Genomic DNA, 8,813 nt, shown 5'->3' with positions numbered 1-8,813 from the left:
ATTACATCATGGTCTTAGCTACACTGTCGGCTAAAAGTTTAAGACTGCATTAATTAATTAATGTATCTTCTGCATAAAAGAAAACTAAATTTATAGATTATAACGCATTTTTATTATTTTCCTCATTGTCTTATGAAAAAATAATATATAATGTTTGATGTTTCTCAAAACACATTCTTTACAAGAAAAGTTTTAAAGAATATTAAATACCTTTATTAAGTAGCTATTAGTATGTGATTAGTTTTTCTCATTATTCTAGATAATCTGTCAACACAATGCTTATATATATTTTATTTGTCCTGAATGAAAGGCTTTTCCATCTGTCTTTTAAAATGGACACAGTTTTGGAAAAAATGCTTTATGATCATGCTTTTATTTCCTTAAAAATCAACAATGCTACGTTAATCATTACTGTACCAAATAAAACGTCAATTTACTTCTAAACTGAGAAAAAATTTTTAGTAATGTAAATTGACGTAAATCAAAGTTTCAAATAGAATCTTGCGGGAACATTTATAAATTTTATACGCAAACTTAAACTTTTGGCAGCGTATGTCGAATTATTAAACTTTGACTTCTGCAACTTTGTAATTAAAATTATATTTCCGTTTAAGTGAGAGAGAAAGAAATAACGAGAAAGAAAGAATGAATAAGAGAAATGAAGAGAGGAATGGAAAAGGAAAGGATCCATAAATAAATGTGCAAAAATCGATTGTTTAAAGTAACATTATTTAAAATATATATATATATTTTTAAAATAAAATAAGATATAAATATTATTTAATACTTATATTATTTTAAATAATTTCTTATGATACATTTTAGTTCTTATTTTCTATTTTAAATAGAAAAAAGATATAAATTGTTTTTAATTCTAAATAAGTTTTAAATAAATTTTTACTGCTGATTTATTTTGATTAAATGTAGCTTTCTTTATTAAGATCAAAGGCAAAAATCAGTTATATATTAGGGGTTTGCATTAAAAGTTACTGTTCATGTTTAGATGACAGTAGCTGCGTATGCTATGGTCAGAGACATCTGCTACTTATATCATTTTGAAGTGTGAACATTTCCTACTAAAATTCAGTCAACAGACGTCATCCTTGGTTACATATGTGCTTTTCTATAACTGAATTAAAATGGAATGTGATAAGTTGTTTTTTCGATGTATACTTCTATACTATTTTGATTTGAAAAAAAGTGCAGTTGAAACTCATCGATTGTTTGCGGAAATTTATGATGAATCTGCTCCATCGGAAACAGTATGTAGAAACTGGTTTCGACGATTCGAAAAAGTGGTGATTGTGACGTTCATGACAAACAAAGCAATGCTCTGTATTTGGTGGGATATGGAGGGTGTCGTGTATTATGAGCTGCTTAAACTGAACGAAACAATCACCGCCGAGCGTTATCGACAACAATTGGAACGTTTGAATGATAATTTGATGCAAAAACGACCATCAATTGTATCAAATCGTCGAAATTCGTGATTTTATTCCATGATAACGCTCGGCCGCATGTTGCTATAATCGTGAAACAAACACTGATGGATCTCGAATGGGAGGTTCTCCCGCACCCAGCGTATTCTCCGGACTTAGCACCAAGCGATTATCATCTGTTTCGATCGATGTAACATGCTCTGGAAGATACACACTTTCAATTATAGCGAAGTCGAAAATTTGCTTGCTGAATGGATTGATTCAAAAGACAGACCATTCTTTCGTGGAATTCAATTTCTGCCTGAAAAGTGGCAAAAAATCATAGTTTCCGAGGGAAAATACTTTGATTGAGGTATTCATATATTTTGTTATTGAAATAAGTGCTCAAATACAAAGAAAAAACAGTAACTTTTAATGCAACCCCCTAATAATTGTTGGCAGTGAAAATAGCGTAGTATTCTTCCTGTCTATATCGCGAATTAGTGAGTCCGAATTTTCGTTTTATGTTTCGAAGGGGATGCTGGAGTGTCCTGTTTTATCATTAAATATTAAAAACATCTTTCTCGTAATTGTTTAGGGATTGAAAAATCCTTCTCCACAATTAAAGTATCGACAACAACGCAATTCGCCAACTACATTTAAATACGAAAAACGAAAGAAAATTAAAGACTTACAGTTTTGTTATGGGCTTCTGCAGTCAACACATCACAATATGTGTTGCATATAAGAGTTTCAGATCTTGCATGTTCATAAAAAGTAGCTGGCGAATTGCGGAAAACCTAAACGAACAATCCTATGCTTTTAGAAACGCGGTAGGAGTTTTAGTATAAGAGAAAGGTGTATCCGAAAATTTCGTTTGTATATTACGAGTGAAATTGATGTGAAGCCATGAAACTAAGCAGTATTTTAGTTCCGCGATATTCCGACAGCGGCGCTGTAATGAAAAGTGCGTCGCTGAACCATAGAAATGATCTGAATTATCGACCTACTCAGGTCCATATCAATAAACGTGCCCTGGTCAAAGTTTTTTCTTTTGAGAGGAAAAATAATAAAATAAATATGATATTAGTTATTTCAATTTTGTTGAAATAATTTCTTCCTAAACAAGAAACATACCATATTATTTACATATGAATACAAATGAAGATAATTATTTTAATTACACTGTTCTGTCTTTTACATACATTTTATTTAGTAAATTATTGATGCATATATATAAAATAACATATATATAAATATATGTATATGTATGTATGTATAAATATATGTATGTATGTATGTATATATATATATATGTATATATATATATATATTATATATAATAGCATAAATACACACGCGTGTACGTATGTATGCGTGTGCGCGCGCGCGCGTGTGTGTGCGTGTACATATATACAACACATGTCTAAACTTTATTTACTGAATTATTTACACATGCATATATCAAGGTTCGGAACGCGATGTGTGTTTTGGTTAAGCTTCCTTTCTGCTCGGATGTCGGAATGACAAGCGGCAATCTCGTAGTAGACGTAGCATATAAATGAAATTTTCGAATACTCTTTGCTCTTATATTAAAGCTGGTAACTCGTTTCTGTAAGCATAGTATTGTTCTTTGAGGTTTTCTGTAAATCGCCAGCTACTTATGCAAGGTCTGAAATTATTGTATACAGCACATTTTTGACTCGATTCGGATGTCGAGTCTTAGTAAGAAGCGCCATTCCTCCTATCGGTCGCGCGCAAACGAAGTAGTATCGCTATTCAACTATAGAAATGGATTGAATCATTATAAATAAACCAACAATATATTATCAGCCGGAAACGCCATAATAATATATTTTTGTATATATAGAAATATACACAGTGCGACAAATATGTTCCCGGACACGAACAACATCTCAGCAACCAGTGGCGACATCTGTGCGTTCAAACATGCATTTTAAAGGTTGAACATTTTGCTATCATCTGTCAAAGTTTCATTCATTTCGGTTGACATATAACGAAGATAGTTCATGTTAAACAAGATTTTGGTCGAAGTAGAAATTTTAATATGGAACAAAGAGCAGTGATTAAATTTAACGCAAAACTTGGTAAAAGTACATCAGAAACATTCCGATCAATGCAACAAGTTTACGGCAGTAAACTTGTCAATGTCTAGGTCGTACAACTGTTTTTGAATGGCATAAGCGTTTTTTGGAAGGCAGAGAGACCCTTAAAGATGACAAAAAATCAGGACGGCCAATTTTGGTTCGAACACTCGAAATGATCGAAAAAGTATGTGATTTTGTTGCAAACGATCGCAATGCATCACTAAAAATGATGGAGGAGGCTTTAAATATCAGTAGAGAAACGATTCGAACCATATTACATGAAGATTTGGGTAAAACGAAGGTTTGTGCGAAGTTTGTTCCACACACATTAAGAAGCGATCAAAATTATTCCAGAGACATCGTTGCAGCCGCAGAAAATAATCCAAACTTCCTAAAATCAATTGTTATGGGTGATGAAACATGGTGCTTTCAATATGATCCAGAAACTAAGCGTCAAAGTGCGGAATGGAAATCAAAAAATTTACCACAAGCAAAAAAAGTACGAAAAGTTCCATCAAAAATCAAGACAATGCTCATCACATTCTTTGATAGCAAAGGTATTATCCACAAAGAGTTTGTTCCAACTGGCCAAACAATTACTGGTGCATATTATCTCGAAGTTTTAAAGCGATTGATGGGCAGAATTCATCGTATTCGCCCCTAATATCGTGATCTAGAAGATTGGTCTTTGTTGCATGATAATGCACCGAGTCACACTTCATTGATTGTCCGTCAATGTTTGGCTCGAAATCATGTCTCTGTGTTAAACTATCCGTATTCACCTGATTTGGCCCCCTGCGACTTCTCATTATTCCCAAAATTGAAATTGAAATTGAAAGGACGCTTTTTTGATGACATTCCGACTATCCAATCAGCTTCTACACAGGCACTAGAGGCAATTCCGCAAACTGAGCTAGAACATACATTTGAATCACTATTGAATCGCTGTAACAAGTGTATTGAAGCCAGAGGAGAATATTTTGAATAATAAAACCAAAAAATATGCATATTGTTGTTTCAATTATGATTTTCAGGCCCTGTCCGGGAACATATTTGTCGCACTATGTATATCAGGATCGTTGTTTAGAGAAGGAATCGTGCGTCCTTGCTGCATCGACGATGATGCCAGAATCGATAGAAATCACATTCTTGAATTGCAGAACGAATTATTGAAACAGAAGTACGACAGAGTGAGACAGAGAAAAAACAAAAAAGGATAGAAACTTCGATTATAATCGGTGAGACTCCGCATGCCGAGCTGGACTCGTCGAACGAAACAACGAGTCTATCTTTCAGAGTCTCTCTCTCTCTCTCCCCCCTCTCCCCCTCTCCTCTCCTCTCCTCTCCTCTCCTCTCCTCTCCTCTCCTCTCCTCTGCTCTCCTTCCCTCTCCTCTCCTCCTCCCCCATCTCTCTTCGGTCGCTTGTTTCTAGCGACCGAAAATACTTTCTGGAAAATTTCAGCCGCTCAACATGTATAATTAAGAGGAGAAGGAACATTGTAGATGACATATAAGTTTTAATAAATTATGCTAATCCTATATCCCTCCAATTTATGTATAATAGCAAAAATAATTTGAAAACACGATAATTTATGAGATATTGATATTTCCATGATTTTCCATGAGCGTTATATACAACGTTCATAGAAGTGATTTGCATGACCTCGGCGTGGTCTCACGCATATGATGCGAGATCTGAATGTTAGAGATCCCATGATCAATTCCTTTTTTCTTTTTTCATAATTTTTTTTTTAATAAGTGACATTGTTAATAAACACATATTACAAGCTAAATATATTTTTATTTAATTATTGAAATTATATGTGTATTTCTAAAAGTTTTTAAACTGACAATTGTAGCAAAAAATAATTCGACGTAGTATGCGTCGAATAGATAGAAAATCAGTATTTTTATATGTAAAAATATATGTAAGATCTGTTTACCTTTAGAAAAAATCCGAAAAGAAATCATGTTTCTGTAATAATGTTACGTTGATGTTGATCAGTATTTTCTGAAATGTTTTTTTTATAATTATCATCCGAATGAAAATTCTGATAATCAAATCGCAAAAGTGTGATGATTAATATAATTATAAGAATGATGTCAATATAATTTTATAATTAACAAATCAAAAAACCTTTATATGTGCCTTTATATGCAATATACAAATCATTTTTTATTTATCTATTGAAGTGATTCAGTATTCTTCCTGTAGTTATTGGAGTACATGTTAAATTTTGGGTCGACTTTTGAAGCGTCGCCTTCTTTCCCCCCGCCGCCTGAGTTGTCGTCCATAAATATTGGTTCACCAAACATTCCATCATTGGATTCATCTTATTTCCTACAGAACTTTAAGAATTTTTTCAGAATTTTATATCAACTTTTTATTGCATTTTCTTATTTGTATTGCATTTTCTTATTTTTATCAACATAAGAAAATACGGTATTAAAAAATTTTGAAAAAATTCTCAGAATTTTATGAAAATAAAATAAATAATTTTTGTCTTTTGCTATTTTTCTGTAAAGTTGATAAAATTTGAGTAAAAAATTATTTAAGATCAAAATTCAGCGATTTTTAGTAATTAGTATCTTGTTAATTGTATCTTGTTATTGCGAAATGGTAGAGAACTTTTTGACTCAATTTAATCTGCTTTATCTACACACGAGGGCTTTGTCAAAACTTACCAGACACTTGTATAATTTCATTTTTTAAGAAAATGGAACATTGGCATTGCAGTAAAAAATTTAATTTTAATACTAAAAAAAAATCATAAACGTGTTAACTTAGGAAAAATGAGTATTTTTACTAAAAAATCATAACTTTTTAAATTTATAATATTTTCAAATGCAGTTTTAGCCTACTTTTGAAATAATGTACTTAAAAAAAATAGTATGTTTATATGCGTTTCAAAAAAAGGTATTTATCTTGAAAGTAGAAGATGATCGTTTTTTTAGGTGTAAAAAGATGTTAAATTCGGATAAAAGGCTATTTATTATTGGTTTAAGTTATGTTATTAATGTAAAAATTATTATTACTATTACTATTATTAATATTGAAGACAAATATAAGTGAAAAATGTAAAATACAAAAAATATATAATATAAAAAACGTTACTCTTCGATACACAAATGGAGTCTGTGTTTATCATACAGATGTTTATCGTAGGCATGACGGATGTTCTTCCTTCTTCATTTTTTTTATCTTTACTTGAAGAACATAATCCATATCTTGTTTATTTTTGCAATTCAATATAAAAATATAAATCATAAATTTTTTTAACGAAAACGCGTTGGTCACACTTGCTGACATTTTGACAAAAAAAAAACGCTTTTTGTGCGAATGGCTGCTAGACGCAAACTAACAATCCGATTAAAAAGCTAGGTATTTCTATCGAAGTTAAAGCTTTAAACCTTCAATAGATAGAAGGTACGCATCTTTCTGAAACGACGATTCTGAAATATAGCATGAAAGATGCGTATTATTTTGACTCACGATGATCATGGTTAAAATACGTTTTTTTCATTTTATGGTTTAAATAAATTTTTGAAATCTATTTTATATTTATTTTATATTATTGTTTTAAATAAGTCGTCATTTAATTTATTGACCCCTGTGGAAGTGATGTTTCATGTTTCGGAAATAAGGATTTCAATTATTCATATATGAACAATGTATGAAGTTACGGTCACACCTAAGTGAGTAGGACAATAGGTCACGATAACGTTATTTATATTTAATTGTAAATGATCGAAAAGCAATTGTTTAATATTTATTTCGGAGTTATTTGCTGCTATTTTGTTCTCATAATTCTTCTTGGATACAATATGCTACACAATAATAACTCCTATATCAATGAAGTAGAAAGTTATTTATTACAAAGTAAAGGAATAAATTGCATTAGTTACAGAAAATTTTCTTTAAACATGAAAGGATCTTAATAACTTTCAAAACATAAAATATTCAAAGATACCAAGCGGTTACGAGTTATCTTCCTGTCACGATTCATTGCCTTTCGTGAACCTTTCGTGAACCTTGTTGTTTACTTTATCAAGACGAACAGCGCACTGATACTTATCTGATACAGTATCAAAAGTATTAAAATAAAATCTTTTATGAGATAATAAATATCCCTGTAATCGGCAAGCAATTTTATATTTCCAAATTTTTTACATTAAAAATAAGAAGTGTATAATTTATGTATAATTGTAACATGTATAATTTAATATATATAATTATATATATTAAATATATATATTATATATATTAAATATATAATATATATAATTATAACAAACGTGGTTTATAAATCAAAAATTAACAAAAAGAAGAGTATAAAATCACAGCACAAAATATTTTTTTTGATATTTAATATATAATTACGTTAATCAATAATTTAAACGTTTTGACCACAATCTGGCCATCTTTAGTACAATTACAAATATCCATAAAACACAGAATTTACATAAATCTAACATTAAATTCAGCGGTCAAAAATATAAATATACATCAACGCATTCTTTCTTCTTGTAAATACACATGGTGTACTCTCGTAAAACATGATTGCAGCGCCAATTATCATGCAAATTGTAGAACAAGAACTGTCATATTCTAATTTAAAAAATTATAATATCGTTAATAGTCAATTTGATAAGGATTAACAATTCTGATTGTTCTGTGTCCAAAATTCTAACATTATTCCAATTCATGCATCTCATTAACTTGGCGTGAAATTACTGACATCGAAAATGGATCTTCTTATGTCAACCTTATGTTCTTTAATTCGAGTTTTTAATTTCCTTTTTGTTTGACCAACGTAAGAAGACTCACAATATCCAGACAATTTATCTTATAAACTACTCCACAATGATCTTCTTTACCTGTGCGATCTTTTCCTGTTTTTATAAATCTATTAAGTTTATTTATAGGTTTGTAAGCAATATTAAAGCCATGTCTATGTGATAATTTATTAAATTTTTTCGATACTTTACTTAAATATGGTACAAAAAATTTCTTTCTTAAATTAGAATTAGAGTCGTTTTCATTATTATTCCAATCACTATTTTTATCTAAATTGATTCTGTTTTCTAAAGTTTTTATTCTATTTTTGATTGTTGAAAAAATGAATTCAAGAGGATAACTATTAATTAATAGAGTGTGAACTAAGTCTGAAATATTTTTTTCATGAAATTTCAGATGGGATAAAAATAATACTTGTATTCTGTCTAATTGCTCGATGATTACAATCCTTTTGTGCACTGATGGATGATTCGAATAATAATTCAGATA

This window comes from Acromyrmex echinatior, chromosome 17 (assembly GCF_024713525.1).
Source record: "Acromyrmex echinatior isolate Ae372 chromosome 17, ASM2471352v2, whole genome shotgun sequence".
In the NCBI taxonomy this organism is placed as follows: domain Eukaryota; kingdom Metazoa; phylum Arthropoda; class Insecta; order Hymenoptera; family Formicidae; genus Acromyrmex; species Acromyrmex echinatior.
This window is presented reverse-complemented; position numbering follows the sequence as displayed.